The sequence below is a fragment of the Sinocyclocheilus anshuiensis genome, unplaced genomic scaffold (assembly GCF_001515605.1).
Source record: "Sinocyclocheilus anshuiensis isolate Anshui unplaced genomic scaffold, SAMN03320099.WGS_v1.1 scaffold199, whole genome shotgun sequence".
Taxonomy (NCBI): Eukaryota; Metazoa; Chordata; class Actinopteri; order Cypriniformes; family Cyprinidae; genus Sinocyclocheilus; species Sinocyclocheilus anshuiensis.
Window position 1 is genome coordinate 2,098,206 of NW_015552582.1, and position 11,470 is coordinate 2,109,675.

Genomic DNA, 11,470 nt, shown 5'->3' on the forward strand with positions numbered 1-11,470 from the left:
TTTTTGTTTTTTTTTTTTTTTTGTGGGTGGGTGGAGTGATGTGTGTGTGTTTGCATATGTGGTTTGTCATTCAACTGATTTTGTTGCTGTTTGTTTTAGATAAGGAGATGATTCTAGAATTGGAGCAGATGCGTGCAAGTCATGGGATGAGTGGCAAAGAGCAGTCTCCATCACATCTAGATGCCTTTGTGAAAAGTTTAGAGGAGGAAAGAAATTACTACAAACAGGAGCTGGAGCGATACCGTCTGCTTAGGGGCAGGACAGACAAAAGCCCCACCCCTAGTCCAGGCAGGGGGAGGAGCCCCAGAGGAAGAGGCAGCTGGCATGGAAAGGTAGGAGCTGACATTTACTTCTGTAATTACAAGAAGATACGTGGTTTAAACAGGGAGTGAAATTCAGATTACACACAGTTTTAATCATTCTTGCGAGATCTGCAATCATAAAGCAGCGCCATGGTAGTATATAATTTTTCTCACTTTTGCTGGACTGTTATCCATGGACACATGGATAAAATGTAAATAAACTTACTGTTTACAAATATACCTTTGGTTTTCAATAAACAATGACTTGCTAAGTTTTCAAAATATAAAAGTCAATGAAAATTGAGTAAAAAAAACTATATGAAAATATGAAAAAAAAAAAAAAAAAGTATAATTATTGGTATTTATTATGATGCATTTTATGCATATATTATTTCCTTATTACCTTTATACATCATAACTGATTTTGCAACAAGGCTGCTTTTTTTCTGTGGACATTTTACTAATTATTGACACTTTAATTACCTGCTTAAACAATTATTTTAGAAAGTATTTACCAAAATAACAAAAAACATGATTACGTCACACCTTGCTGGGAAACAAATTGCTGTTTTTGTATTTTTTAGAGAGATGGTGACGCAGAGTTTTCACATGCACTGAAGGAGAGGGATGAGCTACAGTCTATGCTGCTGGGCTTTGAGAAACACATGGAGGACATCCAGACCAGAGTTAAACTACTGACTGCAGAGAGAGACCAGCTCAGCTCTCAGTACCAGCAGGTTAGAAGAAATCTGGAACAGCATAAGTAAATGATGAGAATTTTTATTTTGGGGTGGAGTATCTCCAAAAGGTACATCTAGCTGTTTTCCATGGGAATAGTTGTGCATGTGTTTTAAATATAGGCTCAAGAGGAGCTGAGGCGTGTCCAAAGGGCGCTTGAGTCCTCTGAACTCCAGCACAGGATCAGAGATGACCGGGAACAAACTGAAGCTGAACTCCAGAGAGTTACTGCTGAGAGAGACGCGCTTAGAGACAGACTCAAGGTCAAGGTATGTGTTTGCAAATTGAGTTTTTGTTTTTTTTAGCAGACCATAAATAGCTGCTAAGTATGTGCAAGCAGTTTTCTGTGGTTAGAGTTGTGTGTTTGAAATTCCACACAGCACTTCTAAACTGTAGTTCACTTGTAGGGTGAGTAGTTTAGCTGTGTGTTAAAAGGAGAGTTGCCAAGATAAAGCTTCTTTCTGTCTTTGCAGGTTGCCCAGAGCACAGCTCTGACAGACTGAGAACCAGAGGAGATCAGGATTCTTCACCAGGAGAACACCATTGAGATGGTACTACACTAATAGAGCTTGCACCGTTTATAGTTTCACAAACATTACCAGTGTGTTTTGTCATGTCTGGATAGTTCTGGGCTCATTTCAAATGCCTTGATGGGCACTGCAGGAAGGGGATGCTATTTGTAGGGTTGTTGAAAATTAATGCGAGCAACTGAATACTTTCCAAAAGACACTTTGTGTACATTTAACTAAACTGTCATATGTAATTTGCCATTTATGATCATGTGATCCTGGGTGGGATGTTCTTTCTTTTTTTTTGAGACCTGATGATTTTTCAAACCTTGAATTGCTCTCATGAACCCAAGTATATTATACTAAGTATACTATTAGCAGAACACTTTCTGCGCATATTTTTCATTTTTCCCCCCACCCCCAAACGGCACACTGAAAAACAGCACCTGAGTTAAAGTAAACTTGGATTAAACCCATTTGGATATTTGACTTATATTTGCAACAACCTAAAAGCTATAGACATGGGTTTTGATTGTATGTTATGAGAGTAACCTTCTGGGGCCAGTAATGTTTAGATGAATGTAGGATTTAGCAAAAATGCACACATGTCAGTATAATGCAATGCACCCTTCAAAGTGCCCTTTGCCTCGTTGTGGGTAGAGCAAAATTATGCACACTAATGAATTTGCCCTATATGTAAGGTTATTTTTAGGTAAAAAAAACACCTGTAAATATATCATAATGTAATGCATTACTGTGTGTGTGTGTGTGTGTGTGTGTGTGTGTGTGTGTAGCTGGAGAGAGAGAGGGCTGATCTGCGTGCTCAGGTGGCTGTGCTGAAGGAGAGTCATGTTGCTGTTGAGAAGGAGCTAAGGGCTCAGTCAGCGGTGCTGCTACAGAATGTAGAAGAGGCCACAGAGCAAAGAGCCGAGAGCTGTGCGCTCAGGTCTGTGTGTGTTTGTTTGTGTAGCACTGCTGTAGACGGACATTTCTGCCTGTCTTGGTTGTGCTTAAAATGCGTGCCTATAGTTGTACCCAAAATTCTTAAGCAGCTTGACATTTCACATATGTGTGTATGTGTTTAGGCTTCTGCAGGAGCAGATGGAGCAGTCTCTCTCATATGTTCAGCACAGATTATCTGTCAAGACCAATGAACTACAGGCAGCTCACCAACAGATCGACAAACTAGAAGAGAAAATCGGTGTGTGTCAGAACAGTGTCTTTGTATTGCGCTCTTCTAATTTTCTCAAGTGCACCTTTATCTAATTATTAGCTGTTCTGTCTCTTCCCTCCTGTTTTCTTTCATGCATCTGTTAGAGATGCATCGACCGATCGGCCAGGACCGGTGACCGGCCGGTCAGTCTGCCAGTTCCGAGCCGGTCCGTTTTGACATCACAGCTACGCTCACATCCGCATGTTAAAGGGGTCATATGACGTTGCTAAAAAAAAGAACATTATTTTGTGTATTTGGTGTAATGAAATGTGTTTATGCGGTTTAAGGTTAAAAAAACACATTATTTTCCAAATTCTGTACATTATTGTTTCTCCTCTATGCCCCACCTTTCTGAAACGGGTCGATTTTTACAAAGCTCATCGTTCTGTAAAGCGAGGTGTGCTCTGATTGGCCAGCTGTCCAGTGCGTTGTGATTGGCCAAATTCCTAAAGCGTGTGACGGAAATGTTACGCCCCTTACCATACTGTGATGCCGTGTCCCGGCACAACGAGACAAAACCAATAAAACCCATTATAAATTAGGTATTTATTGCATCCAGTGGGGACATAATTACTGATTATAATTACTTATACTGTCTTTTTACGCGTTGCGTTGCATCGTGCCGCGTAAACATAAAACCATGTCTGCATTTGTTATCGGAGAAACTACAAACAACAGGCACTACTCTACACTGCTCAAAACTCGCGTTTGAATCATCCGTGGTAAATCCTTTAAATATGAAAACGTACTTACAGTCTGAGTCAGCATTATTTGTCAGCATCATAGACTGTATAGGGTCAGCATGTGCGCCGAAGGGGAAACGGGAACTGAATTCACCGGAACACCGGCATTGTAGGCTACTCTCCCAGAAAACAGTCCTCGTCCTCCGTAAAATGCATTGCACACATCTGAATATTTGGTTTGAACTGTTCTGAAATACAACAAAAAAGTGTTGTAAAACTTAACCACTGATTTCTAGTTGTGTCCTCTTTTGGAAGGCCAAACAAAGTAGTTTCGCTTTCACAACGAAACGCACAGCGTCTCCACGACATGGCGGCGGCAACAATACTACAGGGTTGCCAGGTTTTCACAAAAAACCCGCCCAATCGCTACTCATAACTAGCCCAATCGTGTTTCGAGGGGGTCCCCAGTTAAAAATCGTGTTCCAGGGGTTAAAATACAGGGTTTTTTGGCGGGGTTCCCCTGCTAAAATTCGCATTCTAGGTGATAAATATGTTATTGGATGTCGCTTCAACCTGCGGACATGAAAAACAACCCGTGGCAACAGTGTTAAAGTAGCCCAATTCCGCAGGACAACCGCGGACTTGGCAACACTGCAATACTACAGTGAGAATCAAAGTTACGCCTTCTTTCTTTGCGTGAACATTTGGGCGGTGTTATGTAAATCTTTCCACACAGTGACGTAGACATGTGGGGTGTGTTTAAACGAGGCGTTTTAGGGGGGTGTGGCAGAGTCTTAACTTTTATAAAGAATAACTCTTTGGGTTTGAGACTTTAGTCTTTGCAACTTTAGGGATCTTATCTATTCACGAACAGCTTGTAACACTCCAAAGAGAAAGGAAAACTTGAAATCGCATCATATGACCCCTTTAACATGTCGTTCGCATGGAAGTTCTTCACTGTAAGTGAAGAAGACACAAAGCTTGCACTGCAGTTTGTAATACGTGCAACTTTAGGGCTATAGTAATAGTATTACTATAGCCCTAAGTATTAAGTATTAAGTAAACTGGAGGAACAGGGCTCGATTAACGCTTTGTCTGGGACAAGTAGATTTTTTTTAAAGGGCAAGTAAGAGAGAATTTTATTTGCCTGACCGCACAAGAAGCCTGATTAAAACGTCAATAACAAAAATAACTAGGGAGCACTGAAACGTCGCTACCAAATATTTTCTCACGAGAATGATTGATTTATTGCAATCAGTGAAAACGGCGACTGATAATAAATTTATGTCGTGCCATGAGGCTCACGCAGCCTGTCTGAGAGACTTGTGCAGAAATCAAAACAAATGAGCGCAACAGCACACACAAAGTACCTCACAGAAAGCTATAGATGCATACTGCGGTAGAAAAAAATTATATTTATAATATATGATATACATTACATGACCAAGATGTTTCCCCGAATATCATCATGATTGCAATGTGACACTGATTTTATACAATAGTAGTTCAATAAACAAGTTAAAATAAAGAGACTTTATTTTAGACACAATATTGACTGTTTTTGCTCAATATCGCTAACGAAAATAGTTCAATCAGTCAAATTCACAGCAGAACTGTTGTGTGTTTCACATTAACACAGCAGTGTTTCGTTAATGAATGAATCCACGAATCGAGTCAATGATTCAGTGAGCCATTCATAAAGACAGTCACTTGCCTCGTTTCTGAATAAATCAGTCATTTTTTTGAACGAATCAGTTGTATGAACGACTAAATGACCCACTCATTCATTAAAACAGTAATTTGCCGCTACCTACTGGTGGTTTGGTTTCATATTAAAAGTATCATTGCATTTTTCCCAACATTTATCATTTGTATGTTCAAAAAAATTATTTAAGATGTTAATCTTATAAAATTATTTATGCATTTGCAATTTTGTGGTGTAAATGCATTTATGGCACCTCAGCTTCATCAAACAATCTTTTTAAATGCATCTAATGCCACTTCAGATGCAACTTCTGTTTCCTGCAGTGGAAAGATGAAGTTTGTTGATACTGATTTCATTTGAATTGTAACAACTACAGTTTCTTATAATTCTAACTGTATTAATTGAAAGAATGTAAGAATTTGATGTGAAAGATGACACATTTAATAAGGTTAGGGTGAAAAATGGATAAACTCTTGAACGGTAGTTTACTTAAATGTTTTTTTGAGGGGGGGGGGTATGTTCAATAGCATATTTTGTGTTAATGAGATACATTTGAAATTTAGGTATCATGACATCTTTTCACTGTACAGTTGTAAATTTCCTTACGTAGAAAGAAGATTTTGATCGTGTTTTTTTTTGTGTAGATGATCTGAGCAGACACGGTTCATCTCAGAAAGATGAGGTTGCAGCTCTGCAAAGCACAATGGCCTGTCTAGACCGAGAGAAAGATGCCCTGCAGGATGCCATGGACCAGAAGACTGAGAGTATGGTGCTGCTGCAAGAGGAGATCCACAGGAAGGCACTGCTGATACTTGAGACACAGAATGAGGGGATGTCTTATTACAGCCCTGTTCTCAATACAGAATGTTTGGTAATATTTGTAGAGAAGATAACCTGCTGCAATCAGTAAAATCATGAAAATTGGTACTGCTTTATAAAGTTCGTTTTGCTCTACAGGAAAATACTCTTTTGGAAGTCCGGCTTACAGTCACAGACTCGGAGAACTCTCTGGAGTAAGTGTTTGTTTTTTTCTGTTCTAGTTAATATAAATGTTCTCAGGATGATGGGATGTTTCTGTCTTTTTGGGGAAGAATAAAAGGCCTTGAATGTCTTTTATGTCATGTATTTCAGTCAGCTAAAAGAGACATTGAGCAGTCGAGAGAGGGAAATCTCTAGTCTGCGCAGACAGCTGGACCAATCTCAAGAGGAGCTGTCAGTCGAGACAGAGAGGTCGCGCTGAGAGAGAACGGCAGGTTACAGGACGATCTGGCCACCATGACCAGAGAAAACCAGGTGCATACATATCACACCAACAGTCCTCTTCTCCTTTCCTTGTTTTTCTTCCTCCCACCCTTCCAGATGGTAAAAGTGAACCCATTCCTATTAACATGACCATCTATGACCAGTGAACCTCACATACACACATGCTCACATTCTTGTGCTCCTTTCTTCAGGCGGTGCACGCAGAGATGCAGGAAGCTCTGAATGAGAGGGATGAATTGAAGCTCAGAGTTCACTCGTACATCTCAGAGGTGGCACGGATAGAAAGCATGATGGCTGCCAAGGTGAGAAATGGAGAGAGAAAAACCACCAAAAACAGTTACATTAAATAAACCATTTAGGGTTACTGTGGCCACCAATTATTGTTTACAGTTATTGATCCCAAACTATTTTTCACTGGAAAATTAAAGTAGGTGATAAAAAAATACTACATTAACTTAAAGGGGTCATATGATGCGATTTCAAGTTTTCCTTTCTCTTTGGAGTGTTACAAGCTGATTGTGCATAGATAAGATCCCTGAAGTTGCAAAGACTAAAGTCTCAAAACCAAAGAGATATTCTTTATCAAAGTTAAGACTCTTCCACGCCCCCCTAAAACGGCTCGTTCTAACACGCCCCCACATATCTACCTCACTATGTGGAAATATTAGCATAATGCCGCCCAAATGTGCACGCAGAGAAAGAAGGCGTGGTTTCAGTAACCGCAGTTAGTGTTGAAGCAGCCATGTCAGGGAGACGCTGTGTGTTTCTAGGCGAAAGCAAAAGCACTTTATTTGGCCTTCCGAAAGTAGATGCATTTAGGAATCTTTAAGATTACTTGCAACAGAACAGCAATGCATTTTATGGACGACCGTCCATACCAGGAGGTAATTCTGACTTTGCTATGACAATCTGGCGCTTCTGAATCAGCTACTGTTTTGTTATTAGTTTAAGTATTTGCTATTGACTGTTCAAATGAGGAGTTTTGTGCATCGTGTGTGTGTGCGAGAGCTGAGAGAGAAAGAGAGTGTGTGAGAGAGAGAGAGAGAGAGAGAGAGCGCCCGCGCGCGAGAGAGAGAAAGGGGGGGGTCACATCACAGTGGAGTCAGCTGTCTTAACCGTGGCTTGTGTACTGCAAACACATACCAGCTTCATCACTGCTACATCATGAGTCTCATGCGACTCTGTTCCCCTTTCGGGCTTGAACTGATGGTAAAACTAATGACATTATTTACTGTCTTTACATTTATTTTGAAAGATGAAGCTCGCGATTATGGTAAGGGGCGTTACATTTCCGACGAGTGCTTGCGGTGTTCGGCCAATCACAATGCACTGGGTCAGCTGACCAATCAGAGCAGACTGCGCTTGTCGGAAGGAGGGACTTTGTAGAAAACGACGCGTTTGAGAGAGGCGGGGCATAGAGGACCTACAATAATGTACAGTATTTGAAAAATAATGTGTTTTTTGAACATTAAAGCATGTCAACATATTCTGTTACACCAAATACACAAAATAATGATCTTTAAAAAAAGCATGACCCCTTTAAAAAAACAAAAACAAATGCAGAATTAAAATTCAGTGCAGATTCATTTTGTGAACGCTCCAATTTGAAGTCAGAAGTGACCATTTTATCAGATGCAATTTATGATTTTGCACTGAGGCTGTTTTATGTTGTGTATAGGAATAGGAGAATAGGGACATGCTGGAGCGTTTCCGGACCGTCCACACAGAGTCGGAAGATAGAGAGCTGAAGCTGCAGCAGGCTGAGGGGCTAAACAACTCTATCAGACTGGAGCTGCTCTCATCTGACACAGAGCGCAGACACCTCCGAGAGAGAGTCTCACTGCAGGACAGAGAGATACAGGAGGTATGAGTGACTGAGCATGATGAGTACACTAAAGGCTGTTTTTCATTGCCTCATGGCCTGTGATTTCCTTCAGCACTTAAACGCTCTGCAAGCATATGAAGCTCAAGTGTCGTCGCTGGCACGGGCAATGTCTCGTTTGGAAGAGGAGGTCCAGGCGGCTCGCGCTGAGAAAGCCTCAGTGTTGGCAGATCTGGCCTCTGTCAGAGAACTGTGCGTTAAACTCGACTCCAGCAAAGAGCTCACCGCTCGCCAGCTGACGGCTAAGAGCATGGAGCTGGAGAGAGTAAGACACACACACCATCCTCCCAGTTTGAAAATTTTGAAAATGAGCAAATATGCAACTAACCAACACTAACCTTTGAATGTCAACCTCAGGTGACAGGTGAACTGGAGGATGTGCGCTCTGAGGCAGAGCTTCTGAAAAAGCAGCTGACCAGCGAGCGGCTGACGGTACGCAATCTAGAGACGCTGCTCTCCACTAATCGACAGAAGGAGTTTCAGACACACCTGAGTGCCAGCGAGAGAGTCTGAGCTCAAAGTCCTGAAAGACTTCCTCGCTCTAGCTGACAGTAAAACGTAAGTGGAAAAACAGTGGGCACAAGGGCCTTTTATAACGCTTGTGATTATTACACTACTTTTCAAAAGTTTGTTAGTTGGTAAATGTTTGTTTTAAAGTGTTTTTAAAAGACGTATCTAATGCTTACCAAAGCTTAATTTATTTGATCAAAGATACAGTAAAGCTTTTTGTCAGCAGCCAATTCTCACATTTTCATTGTCACTTGATTCAAAGCTCAAAGTAATTGTAAATGTAACACTTTTTTTAAACAGTATTTTTTTTTTCTGATAATGCAAACATCCATATGCAATTTATAATGTATTTATATTTTACTGTTTTGCACACACAGTATAGCATGCAATCTAAAATATAATGCATTTATATTTGATATTTAACAATCAAATACTTGTATGTTAAAATAAAAATGGGGAAAAATTGGCTTTGTGAAATGGGTAATCAAACAAATATTTTATGGATTGATTGTCAAAATGATTGGTAGTTTCAGCCCTACGGACACAGGCTGTAATGTAGAAAGTGTTGAAGAGGTCAGATATGCACTGAGAGAAAGGAAGGAGGGATCATTGGGTAACGGATGGAGGCAAACAAGCCTCACCCAGTCATTTAGAGGGGAGCAAACTACATATTTGTTTTTAACTGACACAGAGCTCTGAAACATCAGATTTCTCTTTTTCTCTCTCTCTCTCTATATATATATATATATATATATATATAGAGAGAGAGAGAGAATCTTTTATGTGTATTTTATATTTATTATTGTTTCCTGTAGTGTGTTAGACAGGGAACTGTGTGAAGCATTTGTCACTGGCAAACACAGGCGACTGTGTCCTCTTTAAGGGTGCATAAAGAGTCCATTCAATGTTGCTTTCCTCCAACAACAAGCAGTTTCTCAATAGTGTTGCCTAGTGTAAGTGTGCAGTTGCCATGGCGATCACGGATAGCAGCATGTGGAACAGACATCAATCAAATGAGGATGTCTCAATGCACTCTAGCACAGTTTAAAAGCAATACAAGCTGGTTAAAACAATATTTTTGCCCTTTCTTCCAAGATCTCAAAATGTGTTTATTTGTAGGGCTGGTCATACTAGAGAGGTTTCTCAGCTGCGCAGAAAAGTGTCTCAGCTACAGACAGAAATGGACGTCCTCAAGAGGCAGCTAACCACTGAACGCTTTGAAAGGTTAGACCCTGGCTTTATTACAATACCTAGTGAGCTGCCTAACCATCATTGAAAGTATTGTAAATGACCCATTTGAAACATTCTACATAGCCATTAACTATATAGCCAAACAAAAAGTGTTTGAGATTTAATTAGCATGTTGCTAAGTTAAAGGCACAGTACTCCAATTGAGGAAAATATTAGGTCAAATAATTCATTTTTAATTACACCCAACTAATTTAGTAAGTACGTTAACTTGAAAAAAAACTTCTTTTGGCTGCTGTGATCTTGGTATGTTGTTTTGTCAGATGTTTGTTGATGTGTGGCTGTTTTTCTCTGTGGTAGGGAGAGAGCTGTGCAGGAAATGCGCAGACAGGGCTTATCTTTCTCTTCACTGCGGAGCTCCTCCCCTCTCAGCACCTCTCTTAGTCCCCGGCCTACTTCTCCAGAGAGCTCCATCCTCCGCACACTAGAGCACTCTGTAGACAAGATGCCAGAAAAGTGAGGATTGCCCAAAGCCTGCATGTGAAATATCATTTATCTGCTGTGATATTCATAACTGTGCATATATGATTAAAAGTAACCCCTGTTTACTTTCCATTTTTCAGAAGTGTGAGCTTTAAGGAGTAGTGGCGAAGGAAATGGTTCTTCACAGCCTGACCCATTTTCAGTGACAAAAGACATGGATGTTATATGAAAGATTCTTGTTTAGTCAGTTCTGACAAAACATTGTGTTGCCAGAAATGTCTCTGACATCAGTCCAAAAGATATTTTCTTGGGCTTCTAAAAGGGAAGTACTTGTATATCTATAAGGTCAAATTATGTCACCAAAGCCAATATGTAGAGCAGTGTCTTTTGTTAATTTATACACTTTGTAATAACTTGAAATTGTTTTGCAGTAATTGTATTGTCATTAATAGGTTTAGACTTGTGAATGGAAAATGAGGCAGCTTGTAGCACTTCATGCATTTAATATTTTATCATCTTTACATGGCAGACCTTTAATAACAAGTTCAACTAAAGAGGAAAATTGTTCTAAAACATGCCTGAAATGAGATGTGAAATGAACTGGCAATGCAAGTGACCAAAGAGGTCTTCAGAAAGTTCATATGGCCATGTTACTCAGGGCTGTGTTAATGTCACTCTACCACACCAACCTGTGTTTTATATGTGTACGTATGTATAATAAAACTTATGTTGACTGATTAACTTATAAGCATGAATAGTTTTTAATATAATCTGTCTCAGTTTTGTTGTTAATCATTCATGGCTCTGTACTATGTTATTAATAATGTAATCTTTTTGTGTGTGTGTTTGGATATCAGAAAGTGACATTCCAGTTGGTCTGATGTTCTTTTTTCTTTATAAAATAGGAGAAAAAATCCATAAGAATGTCTGATAGTCTGGAGTACAATAACTCAATATGCCTTCCTGAATTGTTGTTCTTTTAGCTTTTATTTGA

At 39.9% G+C, this 11,470-nt stretch overlaps 1 pseudogene; it reads left to right on the top strand.

Annotated features, from left to right (window-relative positions):
• Positions 1-11,153, top strand: part of LOC107665300 (centrosomal protein of 135 kDa-like) — a 13,092-nt pseudogene extending 1,939 nt beyond the window's left edge.
• The last annotated feature ends 317 nt before the right edge of the window (positions 11,154-11,470 follow it).